General features: G+C 42.2%; 1 long non-coding RNA gene across 1 annotated transcript in view; it reads right to left on the bottom strand.

Annotated features, from left to right (window-relative positions):
• The window catches only part of LOC146805278 (uncharacterized), a 130,141-nt gene extending 110,979 nt beyond the window's left edge, over positions 1 to 19,162 (bottom strand). Inside the window, exon 1 of the long non-coding RNA XR_014967442.1 lies at positions 18,868 to 19,162. This is a non-coding gene — a long non-coding RNA (uncharacterized LOC146805278). The remainder of the gene's footprint in view (positions 1 to 18,867) is intronic.
• Positions 19,163 to 19,571: the final 409 nt, after the last annotated feature.

Below are 19,571 nucleotides of genomic sequence, written 5' to 3'. Positions count from 1 at the left end.
TGAACGAAAGAAACAGCATGCTCCGCCAATTCCAAGATGGTGGCACGCTGTCTGACGCCGTGCTGAGTGGCTCCATGCACGCTTGTGCGACTGAACGTTACCACAGCAATCCCCATCATCAACGCATCATCGATGAAGGTGCCGCGAGCTGTCAGCGCGTCCTCAAACAAACAGGTAGGCCACTGCGCGCTAACAAGAGCTCGTGCTACGTTTGTTTGGATGAGAATGTGACGGTTGAAAAACAACAGAAATGAGGCCTAAACTTCTCTTAGTCTTAAGACACAATACAAACAATTTCATCTCACCTTACCCACAGAGGCTCGAAATACTGTATGTCCTCACATCTGGCACCATAATGTTTGCTTGTACCGGTGAAAACACAGCATGGAGCTTACAGTTCCGATCCAGACGTACATAAGGATGACGTTTATTTAAATGGATGTATATGACTGTGTACAACATCTGCGATGGCATTAACAGACTTCTTTCCCCTGAGTGAAAGCTAGTAAAACAACGCTGCTCTGCAAAATCCTCTCACCAGATTCCAATGGGACAATCCACGTAAAACTGTATGTACATTCTTATGCGTGACCCTATGGAAATCCCAATGTAGGGACGGTTGGAATAGTGCTTACAGCGATTAGGCACACAGAAATAAAGTTAGAAAGTCTTTCTTTTGCGAAAATGTACATACGAGTCACACTGCGCAGCATCCTTGAAGTAAAAGGAAAAGCTTACTGTAAATGAAAACTCTGTCCGCGCAACATCAATGTAGAGTGTGAAAAGAGACTTGGCGTACTTGAGGTTCACTCTGCGCGGCATTTATGACGCATCTAGATGTAGTAGCCTCTTGAGATGAAGTACAGCACACTTGTCTGGGGCTATGTGAAGGATACCGGTGGGACTACACAGCGCTGTCTTTGTGCTTGTTCCCTTTGTTTCATTTGATGCTGAATGTCTTTAAAAACAGCTTGAAGGCAGACCATCCATAGACCCACAATGTTTTTGTGCATTGATTGAACATTCATTACTTGAGACAAGCTTGTGAAGTGGAATCTGGCACATCCACAGCAGTTTGAAAATACAGCGTAGATAGGGATGTCACACAGTTGAAATCGATGTATACACATGTCTCAGATAGAAAAGATGTGGCCACTTGAGGTTGAATAAAACGCACAAGGATTGCTTTGATATAGAAAGGCTCTTGAAGGCAGACCATCCATAGACCCACAATGTTTTTGTGCGGTGATTGGAAAAAACATTAATTGAGACAAGCTGGCAAATCCACAGCAGTTTGAAAATACAGCAAAGATTGTAGAAATAAATCTCTGCTTTTACTTTCCCTCTTGAAGTAGTTGGATAGTTGAAAAAGTGAAAATATTCTTTGAAGTTGATGAAATATTGAAAAAGAATCTGGCATGCGCAGGTTGGGGCGACCGGTGTGATGGTCACTGGTGGGGCTCTGAAGCCAGAGTCTTAGCTTGATGTTTGATGAGGTTTAAAATTTCTTGCCTTCTTGAAATTTGACTATTTAGTTGCCTTCTTGAAACAGCATCCTTAGTTGCCTTTTTGAAACTTGACTTCTCTGGTTGAGCACGTAGGTAAGATCAACTCGTCGCCAAAAAGATGTAGTAATGTAGTCCAGACAGGTTGAGGTATTTCAAGAGGATTTATTGTTAGATGATAAGTATCCTGGAATAAGCCCCACCAGGAGCAGCCAGCAGGCAGCTCAGCCCCATCACAACTGTGGTTTATCTTCAACCAGCACCCAACATTCCGAAGTACATCATAGTGCAGAAGCATTCCACTAGAAGGGCATTGAGTGGGTAAAAGCAAACATAGAAATATGCAATAGATAGAATACAACAATGTACAATGTTCTGTGATTCAACATAAAATGTTAAGACACAGAAATGGTGAATTCTGTATTACCATAGGAATACAGGGGACTGTGTTCAAACGGTAACAACAACTCAGGGAACTCAAGATGTCTAGGACTTCTGCAAATTTCAGAATTTAATGTCTAGAATCTTTTGATTTAAAAATTTGGAATGACTCAGGGATTAGCCTAGATACTAAACCCACGGCACAAAATACACTTCTAAGGTACACTAGTCATCATTCTTCCTTTTGGCCAGTTCTACCAATTGAATGTAACTGTCCCAAAAGGGATGATCACTTTATAGAACCCAAAATCCTCATGTCCAAATTGGTTATGAGAGGATATCCCCATCGTCTTGTTAAATGCTCTTAAAAAGAGCCTGGTACGGGGCGTGGCTTGAGCCCCCGCAAGATAACTGCGTCCGGATGAGGCTCAGTGAGTTGACTGGGACCGTTTATTTTCTCAGAGCAGTAACTGCTGCACTCCGGCTTCATGAATTGAATACATTCGAGGCACGGGGGCACAGGTAGATGTCTTTTTAGAATTATTTGAGCTGTTTTTTGTTCCTGTTTTCCCCGCGCCGCGTTCTCCTCAGGAATCCTGGCAGCGCCCGCCATTTTGTTTCTAGAGGGACGCAAACGTAATTAAAAGCATTCCTTCGCTGCCTACATTTGCAAAGGATCTAACCTCTCTTAATAGCCAGCCCTTAATGTCCCTTTGACACATTCAGCTGTTTTTTATTCCTCTCTGCTGAATTTTAAATCCTCTATGCTCTAATTTGGTTACTAGAGATACTGCTACCCGGTCGGCAAAGTCTAGATTCGCAGTTATATAAAAGAGGTTTCTGTCTCATTTCGGCTTTTTCGCAGCTTTATAGGTTTCATACTTTTTTCCTATACACTGCCTGCCTCTTGAGGCTCTGTTATATCAGCTCTTTTTCCTTCATGTACATGGATCCTCCTCTCTCCCTCAGTCAGAAGAGTACCTGCGCCAACATGTCTTCCCTCCGTAAGGACCCTACTACTGCTGCCTCCAAACGTCAATAGAAAGAGACTAATTCTCCTACTAAATCTCCACTACCCATAACACTGGACGACCTCATGGAGGAGATAAAGCTTATAAAACCATTTGTGATGGACACCAACGCTACTCTTCAGAGGCTTGAAGAAAAGTTGTCCAATTTAGACTCGAGGTTGTTCGCGGTGGAACAAAGGATTAGGGACACTCAAGATGAGATTCCTCAGGTTGCTGCCATGGGCTTCACAAATTACAAATGGAGGACTTAGAAAATTGCAATAGGCGTAATAACCTTTGAATTTACGGTATTTCTGAGGGAGAGGAGAGGTCGAACAAGCTTGCCTTTCTAAAAATTCACATTCCTAAAATTGTTTGTCTCAAGGAAGGCACCATTCTCAATCTGCAACGCGCCCATCGCATTGGTCCTGAGCTCGAAGGTTCCCCCTCCTCATCGTCAGTCAATCACCCCAGAGGGATAATTGTTCTTTTTTTGTAGTACACTGATTTGGTAATGGTTCTATCGGCTGCAAAAGAAAGAAATCAGATGTTGTGGTCTGGTCAAAGAGTTTATTTCTCTCAGGATGTGGCTCGTGCTACCGCTGCTCGTTGCAAGGCGTTCCTTTCTTTTCGTTCCGCCCTTCGTTCCATGAAGCTAGATATGGTTTGGTACACCCCTGCTTTTTTAAAGTCACTCATAAGGAAAGAATTTACTCATTTGATAGTCCTGAGGATCTACGACAATTTATCTTTCACCATATAGGAAAAGAAATGGACTTTGGAAAAACTTGAACACTGTTTCCCTCACTATGTTTGACTTTCCTTGGCTGAATTTCTTCCAGTTTACTGGCTCCGGTGATATTTTCCTTCTTTCGTTGTTACATGTTTGTTTAACTGTTGGTTGCTGTGTTTGTCTGCATGCTTCGGATGATATTCCTTATTAACTTTGTGGTTTTTCTCCACAGATATCTCTGTTCTGTATTGACACCCCTCCTTGATGTTTCCTCCTTTCTGCCCTCCCATCCCGCTCCTAATGTTCACATCTATTCCTCATGTGTGGTAAGTGTTCATTGAGTACCCTTGTATCTTATGTTTCCCTGTTCCAATATTATAACGTTCGGTTTTATAGGTTATCTGTATTCCCTGGCTGCCGCTTTTTCTTATGTTCCCCTTTTACTGCTCCTCTATCTAGTTGTCTCTGTCGTTTCTCTTTGATTTGGCTGGTTCTGTCATCTGTCTTCCCTTTGCGGCTCCCCGCTTCCCCATATCTTCTTTAGTATGGATATGTATTCCTTCCTTCTTGGCTGAAGTCTCTCAGCTTCCTGTCAGCTTTTCTCTGTCTATCATTTACTTTCCCCTCCTTTTCTTTTTTCGCTCTCTCCTCTACTCCTGTTTCCCATTCCCTGTTTGTTTCTTTCTGCCCTATGACTCCTTTTCTTCTCTTTTTTTTCTTCAATCTATCACTCGTCTATTCTCTTCCTTTTTGTAATATTTATTCTTTATTTTTTCATATGCTTTTTTCATATTTGTCTTAACTGCACAGTTACCTATTTGTTGACTTCAAATTTTTGCATGCTGAATTTTTCACTTTTATTAATTTTTAAAATACTCATGGTGCTGTTTAATGCCTTTTGTCTCCTGTGATGACGGATAATGTTCGTATTGTCTACTGGAACATAAAGGGTCTACACAACCCCATCAAGAAGCAAAGGGTACTCACCCATCTTTCTAGATTATGTTGTTAGATTGCTATGTTACAAGAGACGCATCTTAATGACAATGATATTATATCTCTTAAAAAAATGGGTTGGTTATGTGCATTGTTCCCCAGCTAAAGATAGGAAAAATGGAGTGATGATACTATTTCATAAATCCCTTTCCCTCACTATACAAAAAGAAGAAAAGGATACAGATGGACGATGGCTTCTTCTCCATACACTCATAAATGGTTCCCCTCTCTCTCTCTCCTCAACATTTATCGTCCCACAGGTATTGATTCACAGTTTTGGCACTCCATGTTACATACACTTCACTCACTCACTCGCTTGCTTACTCAAATTTCTTTGTGGGTGGGGATTGCAATCAAGTCATGGACCCTTTCATCGATAGGAAATCTGCGTCCAGGTACATCACTAATAAAATGCAAAAAACTTTTGCTGCCACGATCCGTTCAAGAGGATTGGTAGATGCATGGAGGATATATAACCATGATTGTTTGGAATTGACTTTTTACTCTCTCACACATAATTCTACTTCTAGAATTGATTATATTTTTCTGGGCCCACATCTTCTCCCTAATCTTTATCATGCTGAAATTGGATCCATACTTATTTCTGACCACGCTCCTGTCTTTATTAATTTAGATCTTCCTTCATCACCTTACAAATCTTGTAGCTGGCGCTTCAATAATTATCTCCTCAAAGATCCTACTTTCGTTGGGCGCTTCAAAGATTTTTTGTCAGAGTTCTTCCTTTTTAATGTCAATCCGGATACATCCTTTCACACCTTTTGGGACGCTTTCAAAGGGACAGTCAGAGGTTTTATCATCGATTATGTGGCCGTTAAGAAGAAACAATTTCTTGGGGAATCTGCCTCTACACTCTCCTATATCAAACAATTGGAACATACCTATTTTTCTTCTAACAACGAGGTTACCCTTGAGAGGTTGGTCCGAGCAAAATTTAATTTTAACAAGAAATCCACTGAGGAAGCATCTGGGACTTTACTTAAAATGAATTGCAAATTTTACAGTGGCCGCAATATAGCGTGTAAGTTGTTGGTGAACTATTTGAAGGTGAAATCTCAGCAGTCTAGAATAGTTAATATTATTGATGATACTGGTGTCAATCATTTTAAGGATGAGAAATATTGAAATGCTTTACGGATATTTATATGTCCTTATACACTTCTGAATCTTCCCCTTCCGATATTGCCCTGGATTCATTTTTTGATCCGCTGCCTCCTGGTTCTTCCCCCCTTCCTGATTGTTCTATTTTAGACAAAGATGTGTCCCTTACTGAGATTAAGTCAGCCCTAGCTAAGCTACCTAAGAATAAGGCCCACGGTCCGGACAGCTTCACAGACAAATTTTATTCTTGCTTTTCACAGATTCTTTTGCCATATCTTCTATCTTTTTTCAATACTGTATCTCTCATAATGAAGCTCGTGGCTCCTTTCTTGAAGCCATGATTTGTTTAATTCCAAAAAAAGAAAAAGATCTCTCTTCACACGCCAATTATTGCCCTATTTCTTAATCAATTTAGAATTTAAAAACATTCCTAAGATTTTGGCCCTTGTAATAATCAGGTACTTCCGAAATTGATTGGCTCCTAACAGACGGGGTTCGTTAAAGGAATAACGCTGGCTGACAATTTCAGAACTTTTCTTAACATCATTCATCTTGCTTCTAAGAGTACCTCCCCTGTTGCAGCCATAACCCTCGATGCAGAGAAAGCCTTTGACCGCATTCAATGGCTCTTTATGATGCGCACTCTTAAGTGGCATGGTTTCGGTCCCTCTATCTTGTCTCTTATAAATGTGTTTATTCTTCCCCAACTACTTCAGTTTTTGCTAATGGATCTCAATCTTCCTATTTCACTTTACAACGAGGTACCCGGCAGGGCTGTCCTCTCTCCCCTGCTCTTCATCCTATCTCTTGAACCTTTTCTCCACTCTTTGCACCACTCATCTACTTTTCGAGGTTTTAAACACAAGGCAATCGAAATCAAATTTACTGCTTATGCAGACGACATTCTGCTGTATATATCCGATAACATTACTTCTTTGCCTGCCTTTACAGAACTTTTAACTTCCTTTGCCGCTTTGTCTGGTTATAAGTTGAAACTTTTCCAAATCCGAAGTGCTTCTATTAAACAAATATTGTTTAAAAAGCATGTTTGACGTAACTGGTTTCAAATGGACCATCAATAGTATTACTTGCCTGGGAATTAAATATTCTTCCTCCATTGTGCGAACAGTTCAACTTAATTTGGGAGGCGTTTTAAATAGTATGGCAGGAAAATGGTCCCCCTTATTTCTGTCATGGTGGGGCAGATTGGACTCAATCAAAATGATGGATGCTTCCTGTGATCAACTTTTACCTGTCCATGTTACCATTGAAACTTCCATTAACATTTTTCAAAACTCTTGATGTTGTTTTAAGTACATTTCTTTGGAACAATCGAAAGCGCGTATCTCTTTATCTTTCCTGTCTGCTCCTAAGGATCGGGGAGGTGTCCACTTTCCCAATTTCCACCAGTATCACTCCTCCTTTTTAATCCGCCAAGCGTTATCTTTCTTGTCCACTTCGGAAGAAACTCCTATATCGATTAGAGGAATCTCTCATTCATCCTTTTTCTTTTTCCTTGTTAGCTAACTTCTCTCATCCTCCTCGTTCCTTTAATTCCCCAACCATTTCACAATTTATTTCTACTTATAATCCGGTCATTAGCAAATCTCATACCCCTCTACAAATGTTCCTAGATTCACCTCTTTGGCATAATACATCCATTAAACTTTCTAACTGCACTATTTTTTGGAAAGATTGGGTGGCTAAAAGGATTATTAAGGTTAAACACTTCATACAAGGTTTGTATTTTCTCTCTCCTCAGGAAGTTCAGATTAAATTTAGCCTGCTTGCCCCTTCTCTTCTCAAGTACGACCCTTTACGATTGCTTTTAACTCACCAGTTTTCCCTCCTTTCAGGACCCTCTTCCTCCTCATCAGTCCCCCTTTTAGAACCTGTATCTACTTCTTGCTATTTTCGGGCCTCTCATATTTACAGATATCTTCACTTCTCTATCCGTGCCCAAATGGAATTCCAAGTATGAATAGAAAGGGAATGCTCCATATCAGATTCCCATACAAGTTCAATTTTACTCTTAGAGCGGTTGGGAGGGGAGAAGTGAAGGTAGGTAGGTGGTTAGAGGACTTCATGCATACTGGATAGGCATTTGAAGCAGTCCATATGCTAAGGCCTGGCTCACTGCATGAGTACTTCGGTACTGACTGAATGATTAGAGTACAGCAAGGAGAGTGCCTGGGTGAATTTATAAGTGGTTGGCTTTTGGCACAGTGAATGGATTAGTACTTGATACTGAATGGGTCACTAGAGGAGTGCAAAGGGAGTGACAGGATGTTTGCTGGACTGTATGGATACTGACTAGGGAATTGAAGGTGTGAAAGACAAGTGTGTAGGTGGTTAGAAGACTGCATGCATAGTGGATAGGGGTTTGAAGCAGTCCATGTGCTAAGACCTGAGTCGCTGGATAAGTACTTGGGTACTGACTGAATGATTACAGTACTGCAAGATGCGTGCATGGGAAAATTTATAAGTGTTCGGGTTTTGGCGCAGTGAATGGATTAGTACATGGTACTGAATGGGTCACTAGAGAAGTGCAAAGGGAGTGACAGGGTGTTTGCTGGAGTGTATATATACTGACTGGGGAATTGAAGGTATGAAAAACAAGTATGTAGGTGGCACGCTGTTTCACTGTCTAGATTCTAGAAGTATATAGTGTAAGTCTAAATATAGACACCCTGTTAGGTGGTTCTGCAGTATAAACGCCTTTGCTTCTTTTAGTGTTAATTCTTAGCGGAGCCATGTGACCTGCTTTCTAGCTGTTTGTTTTTTTTTCCAAGTGGTGACATCTGAGGCTAATATTAGTAGTTACTTCACAAGTCTTACTTTCCTGCTTACAGCATTCGCTTATGAATAAGGTGGCCCTTGCAGTGACAGCTTTACCAACTTAGTTCACCCACTCCAAGTGAAAAACCTTTTCCCATCACATTACTTTTTTGCGTGGCCTCGTCTTGGACAACAAACACCACCTGGTAAAAGTGATTTGTTTTATTCTCCTTGTTTTACCATGCTCCTTTTCTTTTATTTTTGTCTAATTGTCATTGCTTCTGCCTTTTTATTCTTATTAGTCAATACATTATACCAACCAAAATTCACAAGTTTATTGTATGATCAGCATTGTACAAGAGAAGCAATAAAATAGCAATAGAATAAAACACATACTTCCTATCACTTTTATGAAATATTTAAGAAAACAAGACTCGGTGTCACAAACAGAAGTATGGGCATGGTACTCAATGCTATGTCATGTGAAGTGATGCTCGCCCTGTTTCATATCTGCCAAGGTTTCACATTGCTATGTATGATATTTTGATAATTTCGTTGTAATTATGACTCCGCAACCTCAAGAATTTGCAGCAGTTTTAACATTTTAGAGTTTCTTGTTGCTCAAATGGGTCAGATTTCTGATATTTATGTTTCCCTCATCTTTTATTGGTTGACTTTGTTGGCGAGAAAAGTGTCACTCATAGTGGTTCTAATGGCACTCATAATTACACAGAAATTATAAAAATGTAACACATAGCAATCTAAAACCTTGGCAGCTATGCCCTGGGGTAATTTCCGCGTTTCCTGCCTCGTGCTTCAGCTGCTCGGTGTTTCTCCCACCGGGACACCAGAGCAGTAAACCTCGAGCCCTGCAGCGCACAAGGAACTTCACTTCCATTACAGTCCATTAACGGAGCAAGTTGGTCAGAGTACGAGGCCAAAGCACTTCCACACGCGAGGTGCGGTAGCCTGCGAGTGGAATGTGAATAGGAAAGCACTGCGCCACAGTGGGATGAGAGCTGTGTGCATCGTCGAAGGAAAAGTATTTTTCAGATGCGTCAGTGCTTAATTTCTCAAATAATGAGTACCGGTGCCCAAAGCACTACTCGGAAACCCTATTAAATAAATTTCGGCAGGCCGAATACCAGGGCTCTCTAGAATTGAAACTACCCCAGGCCTCTTTAATCCAGTACCTGACACCCTTGAGTCGTTTATTCTTCTTGCTGGTTCCTGCTGTCTCCCTTTGTGGCGGTACTTAAGTCTATCACATCCTCCTTCTTTCCCATTTGTGTATTTAGGTCGAGCATTTGAGACCTCTTGTATATACTTTAGTATATACTTATTATCTACTTATATGTGTATGTACTATGTGGGCTCTGGAGATCAGCCCTAGGACTTGTCTGCTTCCGCTTAAGGACTTTTTTTTTCTGTTCAACTGCCTCTATTTGTCTTGATAGAAAACGACCAGCAGAGGTCAGTAAAATACCAGAATCACTTTAGCATGCTCTAGATTCCAGTCCATAGAAATTGTCTTCCACGAACACCCGTAGACACATTTTGTTTTTCAAATCTGGTCTTTTCAGTGATATGACCACCGAAGGCCTGATTTTATATTAAAAACAGAGCTTTGGACTATACCATTTCCCACTGAAAGGCAATATTTCTCTCCATGTGTTCCCATACCTGGCGTGTCACGCAGTTTGGTGCTTACTCTCCCTCCATTTTAAAGAACAGTAGATGTTCAGCACCCAGGCTAATGTGCTACATAGCTAAATACATATAGGTTCCCAAAGGCAAGACCGATTGCATTGCAAATGCTTGTTATGTATTGATTTCGGTTTGCAAAGTAGCGCTGAGAGCGGAGAGACAAGGAGCAGCTCAGGCTAACTTCCGGGGTTTGTCTCTGGTCAGCCCCTGCTTGATGTACACGAGGGGCACACCCATAAGAGTATCAGCGGTGGCCGCCTCATTGTAGACTATCCCTTCAAGGGTTTACCTCAGCTCCGTCCACGGACTGCTGCATATAAAGAATAACCAGCATTTCCTAAGTATTACTGTTCAACGGATACTTTTGAAAGTATTTGTCAATTTAAAAAGCTTGTTCAAGTATGCTCAGTTTGGGATGTAAATCCCAACCTGCACGTTTCTTTTCGAGATTTTACGGTCCGCTATTCACACTACACCTGGATTGATGACCTTAATTTTAGTTGGGAGGGATGGGCACAGATGCTGCTGAATGCCACCCTTGTTCTGTTTTCACTTTAGTCGCAGAGAGCTCTTAAATTGGAAAGCACTATGGTAGTAGTACTCCACGTTCACTATGAAATATTTTGACAGGCTACTGGCTACGTCAGACGGGGTGATGAATTATTTGGGTTTGTGAAGGAGAGGTGTTTATCGCCATAAAAAATAACTGAAAACCAATGCCGTGTGAGGAAGGGACCACTAAAAGAACCTCTGTGCTCGTAAATCCTGACCTGAAGGTAAAGCAGAAGAGCACACTGTTTGCTGACAAAGCAATCACTTTCTCTGCCAGCTCCCTTTCACCGCTTTTTTGGGCTTTCCCCGGAAAGGCTTCACTCAAACAGACCCTATTATTAGGAAATAGGAAAAACTCCCCCTTTCTAATTGACTTGACACTGTGTAATTCATTTATTTTTTATTATTAACCATGATGCTATATTGAATGCACAGCAGCAGTCTGGCCCGTCAATGGGACATGTAATCCCTGGGTCTTCCAACTGCTCCAGTTATAGCTGGCTCTGGTCTGTAACCCGGGCAGTCTGTATGAGGTTGACGTCTTACCTCAGGTGACATCCGTGTCACTGAAGCTCATGCATGGAATCTCTAATGTGGTTGCAGCCACTTCAGATGAAATATTTCTGCTGCTACGTGATACTAACATTGACTTCTTAATTTTCCTGCAGAGCTGTGAAGGTTATTGGGAGTTCCTTCTCCGCATTTAGGGCCTCATTATGATGTCGGCCGGAAAGCCTCTGACCGACACCATTTCGGAAATAGGAATCGACGGTTTACGGTGCGACCAAAAACTGTTCGGTCAGAGTCCCATTGTTCCCTATGAGAGCTCGTGTTCCGCCCAACAACCGTCACTAACACAGGCTCCTATAGGGAAAAGGAGGGTTTTTAGAAAACCCTGCATCCTATGGTGCCTGCCACACAGTGCAGGATTTTATATGGGGGTCCCATGGGTACTCCCTCGGCCATCACCCAGAGGCCGAGGGGCCTAAGGGGCCCTGCTAGGGACCCCCAAAGTCACTTTCTAACAGCCTTTTTGTGTCGGACAGGCTGACTCGGAAAGGCTGCCCATAGAGGAGTACGATGCTGTTCCGACTGACAGGAATATTCCGAGAGCCAGTTGGAACCGATTCGGAATAACCACATGGTTTGCATTCCAAACACAAACATCGTATTCGGTCGGTCGGAATGCAAACAGACCAAGTCGGTCGGAAGGGCTCCGACGTAGTCTAGGAGATTCCGACTGTCGGTCAGAGGCTTTCCGCCCGACATCGTAATGAGGCCCCTAGTTGTAATCATAAGCACCTGAATCCTGAGATGCTCTTCAAACCTTTTGACCCAATCCTGATCAGATTTAAGAAACCTGCACTGATTGTGCCGTCACAATTGTGTTGTGAAACCTATATAGTGCTTACTTGTCCTATGTGAGGAGCTGAATCACTTACATGCATGTTTAAAACTCTCAGTTTTCATAAATACTTCTCAATGTAGTGGTATAATTTGATGCGCTTAGGTGTAACACTTCGAATATTAAAAGAAAAAATACTTTTCTGAATTATAAAAATATCTTATCATATTCTAACATGATCTTTGTGTCATGATGAAATTGACAAATGTTTCCATGGCTTGGCTGAACCACTAGCTTTTAGAGCCAGAGTCAATCTTTGGTTTGGCTCTGGCTCGGCACTCCCTGTTCATTTGTTGGCTTTCCCACCTCTGTTGCAGTGAATGTAGATCACTCAGTGGGTGACTACTTTTGTAACAGACAACATTTTTTATTTGCAAATGATCCAGTATTGTGCCTTTTCTATTGTGGCATATACTGCCAGCCTCCAACTTCCAATTGCCATTTGCACAATTGTACCCCTTAACTTTTTTTTTCCTATAGGCATGTTATCTATGGAGTACAGTCCCATTACCACATCAACTGCCGCCACAAAGCATAGTAACCCTTAAACTAAGGACTGTCTTATGCAGTGTCAAACTGTTGATTATATGTGTGTGGGTTCTATTGCGATGTCCTAAATAGTCCACTTGTATATTTTCTAGGTTGTTACTGACTGTTACTTATGTATGTGCTTGTGTACATATTTGCATATAATATATATATCTGTGCAATTTAAGTGTCTATAAATGCGTAGGATGGTTTCTGGGAGTGTCTGATTGCATGTTTAATTGTGCAGCCTCATGCACATGTGGCTTGGAGATAACACACACAAATCTAGTCGGGCGCAAAAGCTATATCAAAACGTTGGTACTTTAAAGCTAGATTGATTGCCTTCCACAATGCACGTTACGAGTGCCACTTGGCCTTGTGAAATTTTGAAGCTCATAAATGGCAGCAAACAGCTATATTGTTTGCCTTAGGAGATATACTGTGTGCAACTACTGATTACAAATTATGTAGCCCGCCCAATGTGTGGTCTATGTGCTGGCACAAATTTATAGCATATCTAGTTTTAAAAGGCAACTTATTTTTTGTATTTTACTGTGGCAGAGAGCATTTTTAAGCAGGATTAATGCTACTTTCCAGTATATCCAACACAGTAACATGGAATTTTTTACTTTTACTGAAAAACACCATTGTTTTTTCCTTTTACACTGGCAGTAAGTTGCACATCCAGCAGGGCTAGCCATTCCACTAACACTGCCTCAGCCCTTCCTGTCCTTCCAACACAGAATCCCACTCCACATAATTAAAAAACACCAAATAACTGTCCACATAATTCCACTGCACATAATGCCACATAATGCCACTACACACATCCACTCTACACCACACATTTCCACGCCCCACAATTCCACAACTAACAATTCCAATCCAACCCACATAATTGCACTCCACACCACATACATCCACTCCACTCTATAACACATGGATAAATGGAATCATCTTTTGCAACGCCAATAGCTCTTAATCTCGCAAATGCAAAACCTATTGGCATTGCACAAAATAAATTCAGCTTGCCTTATTATTTTACACCATACAATACTTCTCCACACATACCACATAATACCACTCCAAACAATCCCAAATCATTTCACACACCACACAATTCAATGCCACACAATTCTACACCACACAACATAATTACACTCCACAAATTACCACTCAGTACCACATAATTATACTCTACTCAATACAATCTAAATACAACCCACATAAAACAACTCTGTGCCACATACCAGCAATCCACATAAATGGCCTTCACACCATAAAACATAATTCCAATAAGCAAAATTACACAATGCCACACAGGACCAAATCCACAAAATTCAACTTCACACATTTTCAATCCACACCACACAATTCCACACCAAACAACATATTTCAACTTCACAACACAATTCCACAACACCACATACCTCTAATCCACACCCCAGATTTCCACATCATGCCACCAAATTTAACCGCACACATCATAATTCAAATCCACAACATGCCACTAGACATAACTCCATAGCACACAATCGCACTTGACATAATTCCAGTGCACTTAATACAATTTGATTACTGTAGGAAAGTAGGATCTGCTTTTATGGTTACCCCCACTTTTTGCCTGGTACTATGCGGTTTCTGACTAGTCTGACTGGGATCCTGCTAATCAGGACCCCAGCCTCTCTGCATTCTCCCCTAAATTGTTATGGTAAGCACTTAGGTACATCCCAGATTGGATACTGGGGTGCCCTTATAAGTCCCTAGTATATGGTACTAAGGTACCCAGGGCATAGTTGCCCCAGAGGCCCCCCATAGGCTGATGCATGTATTATGCCACCTATGAGAGACCATTCAAACTGTCACACAGCCCTTGCAGTCTGTGCAAGCTTGTGCTAACACCACTTGCAAAAGATATAGGTTCCCTATATCTAGGGTCACTGCACTTAAAACCTATAAGCCACCCTACAGCAGGACTTTTCAATATTGAAGGCAGGGTGCTTGGTCTGCTTATTCTGAGCTCTCATGGACTCCAAAAGGCTAAGCAGCACAGGTCATAGTTCTTCACATCCCTCGAGGCCTTCCCTGTCCTCTCACCAAGTTTGAGGCCAGTATCCCTCGTTGGAGACACAGGAACAGAACCTCTGTGTACCGCACTGACTTGCCATTGCAAAGGCTTGTTGGCTTCCTTCCTTCAAGATCTTCAGGCTCCAAGTAGCCTCAACCTCAAGCATCTCCAGTGACTAGAATCTTTGACCACACCGCATTACTTGCACCGTGGGTCTGCTTCTTTTAGTGAGGTGCTCGAGGTCCTCTTGCGAATCCAGTGCCTCCAGCTTGTGGGTCCTGTTGAGGGTTGCCTTTGAATTATTTGGGCTCCCCTGATTGCTTGGGGCCTGCCCTGACTCCCTTACCTGAGGTGAGTCCCCTGGACCTGGCTGGTCCAGACACTGTACCTTCTTTGATTTCCACGTTGTTTGCAATTGCCAAGGCTTGTTGGTGCTCCCGACATAAACCGACCCCTCATCTCTCGACATTCACCATGGGACAGCTTGAGAACCACTCCTGGGCTTCCACAGCATCACCTAGTCCTCACAGCTGCAGCTCCATGGTCACTGTCATCTTTCCTGAAACACCCGACATTGGGGGTCACTCATCTTCCGTGCCCCCTAGTCAACCCCAAGTGACCTAGACTCTGTCCCCTTGTCTTGCAGGTACTCTCCACCTTGAATCCACCTTTAGGTTCCACCAGACACCTTCCTCTCCTCCAGCAGCGGCATCTTCCTGAAGTCTCCCACTGAGTTTGACGACGCTTTCCAACGCCACTTTACACCTATGCACCCAGCTTCCCTGGTGCATGTAACCTGGTTCCAAGGGTATCCACTGGTGGGGTGGCACTCCAACCTCTTGTCTTCCACTGGGTTTTTTCAGGGTCCACTGGTAAGGGTCCTCTTTCCTTAAAATTGCAACCGTAACTTACACGTTGATATCTACGGAGAACGCGGTTGTGTTCCTACACTGCACACGACCTCTGTGGGTCTCCTAGATACTCACCTTGGGTGGTTCCTTAGGTCCCCGGCACTTCTACGTCCTTTGGGTAGCGTCTTGACTCGTGGTTCGCATACGACTATTTTATTACATGGTTTGGTCTCTCCTTGAGGACCACTGTGTATTTTGTTCTACATATCTGTTTCTATTGCAAAGTATTGTGTGCATTGTGTATATATCCGGATTGGAGATATCTGTATGTGTTAGTGAGTATCCTATTATAAATACATATTTTTATAAATACACTGTCTGGTTCTTTTTCACTTAATCTATACCTATAAGATTATGTTCTGGTAAAACAAGCTGCTTTACACTTCTTCTCGACTAAGCCTGAAGGCTTCTCTTCACAGCTACCACTTAGAGAGCTTTCTAAGGTTGTCTAAGACCACTAAAACCACCATAACGTTTATCTGGATCAGTGCAAGGTGTCCATTTACAAAAGTGTACATCATATACTGAGCCAGCCTCTCACAATTACTATCCACATAATTCCCCAGCACAACATGCCACGTTTCCACTACACAACTCCACACCACAACATTCCACAACTAACAGTTCCAATACAACCCATCTCTCCCTCGCACTTCAACCAACCCTGTCTTCTCTCCTACACACCCACTGCCCCTGTCATCTCTCCCTCACACACCCACTGCCACTCTCATTTCTCCCTCACACTGCTACTACCCCTCTCATCTTGAAATCCCACTGCCTCCTCTCGTACCTCTCTTGCACTCCCTATCTCCTCTCTATACTGGCTGCTCACACATGCTACCTTCCTGAACCACCTCGCATTGTGCAGTGGTCCACCTCCGGGTACCTCTACCACTTGTCCCTCTCATACTGTCTCTCACACACTCTTCCCACCTCTTTCATGTGGTTCACTTCCGGTCTTCAAGCACAGTTTTTTTACCATGCCTTTCCAAGGTTTCCCTTCATCACAGCCATGCTCTCCTCTTCTTCTTTGGGTGTCTTCTGCATACACAGGCACTCCCTCTTTATGGGTCTGCGGTCTGCTCTCCCCTTCTTTGTCTTTTTCACACACTCTTTCTGCTTCTTTGTATGTAGTTCATTCACCACTTCGTGCACAAACTACCTATCCTTCTTTATCTTCATTTCTATTCTGTGCAGCTCTCACCCCTATCTATTCACCATACCACATAATCTCACTACACAAATACACTGCACACCACACAATTCCACCCACACAATTCCACAACTAACAATCCCAATCCAACCCATATAATTCTGCTCCACACAACATACATCCACTTTAAACCAAAACACATGAATAAAAGACATTGTCATTTACAGCGCCAATAGCTCTAACTCTCACAAATGCGAGACCTATTGCATTGCAAATGCTTGTTTTTTAACCATCCAACTAGAGGGGCCCCAGTCTCAGGGTCTACATATATTTCCAATTTTCAGGATTTATCTTTATCTCTCTTTGTAACTGAATGTGGCTTCTTTGGCACCTGTAATGAGCCACCTAGGCCCTGCTGATTGAAATGAGCATGTGCAATGCAATAGATCTCACGTTAGTGAAACTTTGAGCTATTGTTGTTGCAAATGATAATGTTTGTTAGATTTGTTTTTGTTAAAAAATATCCCAGAAGTAGCATAAGTAAATCCAGGAAGCAAGGATAGAATGCATTACCATACGCTGCTACTAGGTGTCCCTGTGGAGTTGTGAAGGGAACCTGTGGAGTTGTAAAGGGTGCAGCCACATAAGGCACCCGTAATGTAATTATAAAGAGAAATATTTCAGCTGAGCATAGGTATCTATTTGTTTTTATTGGAACTGAGTTTTTTAATCACCATTAACACATACACGTCTCCAATTAACACTTTCATCAGTGTTTGTGTGGATTGTGGTGTGCCCCACCCTCCACTCACATCATCAAGACAACTACACAAACCTAAAAAACATAACAAAACCTATCACTCATACTGCATTTAGTTTAATAAGGTGGAGTAAATCCAGATCTGGTTCCTCTATAAATAATAGTGCTGAGTCCTAAGAGAGCGGTGTGACTTGCACTGAAGGAATACCCAAGTTACTAGTGTAGGTCGATGTGTACTGAGTTAGAGCACACTCACATTCAAATAGACTGGGTTCAGTTTCAAAACATGACAGGGAAATATAACATATTTTTAACCAGTTTAAAAGACAACTAAAATGTACCTTTTTAATAACAGCTTTTTATATGTTGTTTGTACATAGCACTTGCTACCACAATTTTGCCATTTTGTAGCACTCTAATTACCGGTGTTACCATTACCCAAATCAAGGACACTATTTTATCGACCACAGAAGAAATGAAAGGCAGAGTAGTTCCTGAGATGATTCTACCTTGGGACCTGCAAATGTTAGCAGCGAGCACTTAAGTCTATGGGCCATTGTGACGTTAAAGTAGAAACCCAGAAGAAATCACAGGCAGCATTGTTGTTGTGACGGTGTGAAGATAGCTCTTGGGACCTGCAGACGTTAGCAACAAGCGCTTAACTCAATGAGCCATCCTGGTGGCAAAGTAGAGACCCAGATTCACAGAAAAGTACTCCAGGGTGCAGTATTTCATATGGAGTGTTTAATCTCAGAGTGCTGGATCAAATACCCCTGTGGACTCATCTATGAAGAGACATGGAGGGTACTTCAGGCCTCCAGCAGCAACCATCACTCTATTAGCTACTCTGAGAACCTAATGAGAACGACTGTCAGCGTCAGAGATTATGGTCTAGGAAGAAGGAAGCTGCAGGAACACAATCATAGAGATTATGCCTGGTGGAGCTGAGGGCATCCACAGCACCAAAAAACATGACCAAAACAATGTTGTCTCGCAAAGCACTCTTGCTTTAGTTTGTAGTTTTCAAAACTAAGTCTAGAGGTCTGTGATAGTTATAGGATGCAGTTATTGTATTAGCAATACGGTATATAGTTTGATGTCATGGTTTATTGATGTAATTGCATTCTTTGTTCTCTCGCGCATGGAGTGTGCATCTCCGGAGGTTCGATCCGTAGCTGGCAGTTGCTGACCGAGCCTCTGAGGGTGCGACGCTCTTGGATGTGGCTGTAGTACTAATTTAAGAATAAACCTAATTCTTTACCTGGAAACGCCTTCCTGTCTTTGACCTTCAACTTAACATCTTGGCGACGAACGGGGATAGTCTTCAGCCACACGCTCTGAATCCACGCAAGGTCCTGTCTGGCATCGATTTACAGCCCCGGAGAGATCTTCCTGTTTATCACTGAAGTACAAATTCGAGGGGGTGTATCTGCCATCTGGTAGGATAAATTATTTTTTCTACAACTTCAGCGCAAACCAGTCCAGGCGTTACCCTCACGCACTGCATCGCACGCCTCTTTAAACATTAGCTTGATGCTCGTGCCCTTCAGCGCGCCCCTCCCACACACGCTTCGTCTATGCATAATGTCAAGAATGTAAAAGACTGATCTGGAGCTTCACGTTCCATGCGTTTGTGAAAGACTGATCTGGAGATTCACGTTCCATGCGTTCCAGTGATGTCATAACTTGGAGAGTGGCATTTTAAAGAGGCAGTGGAAGCTAACTCAGCGCGTCCTTCAGCTTGATTATTCATCTGTTTTCAAGCTACGGTGATGCGTACACCTTAATTGGATTGCATGGTTACGGGAACATTACATTAAGTTCCATTTGCGCACTACGGTGATGCGCACACCTTATTAATATTACTACTATTTTAAATACATATCAAAAGTCAAATTGCATCATATTTTGAAATTTTCAGCAATTTATTATTTACTTTTATTTAAATGCTTCTCTGCTTATTAT

This window comes from Triturus cristatus, chromosome 8 (assembly GCF_964204655.1).
Source record: "Triturus cristatus chromosome 8, aTriCri1.1, whole genome shotgun sequence".
Classification (NCBI taxonomy): Eukaryota; Metazoa; Chordata; class Amphibia; order Caudata; family Salamandridae; genus Triturus; species Triturus cristatus.
Note: the sequence above shows the minus strand (reverse complement) of the source record. Positions and strands in the feature narration are given on the sequence as shown.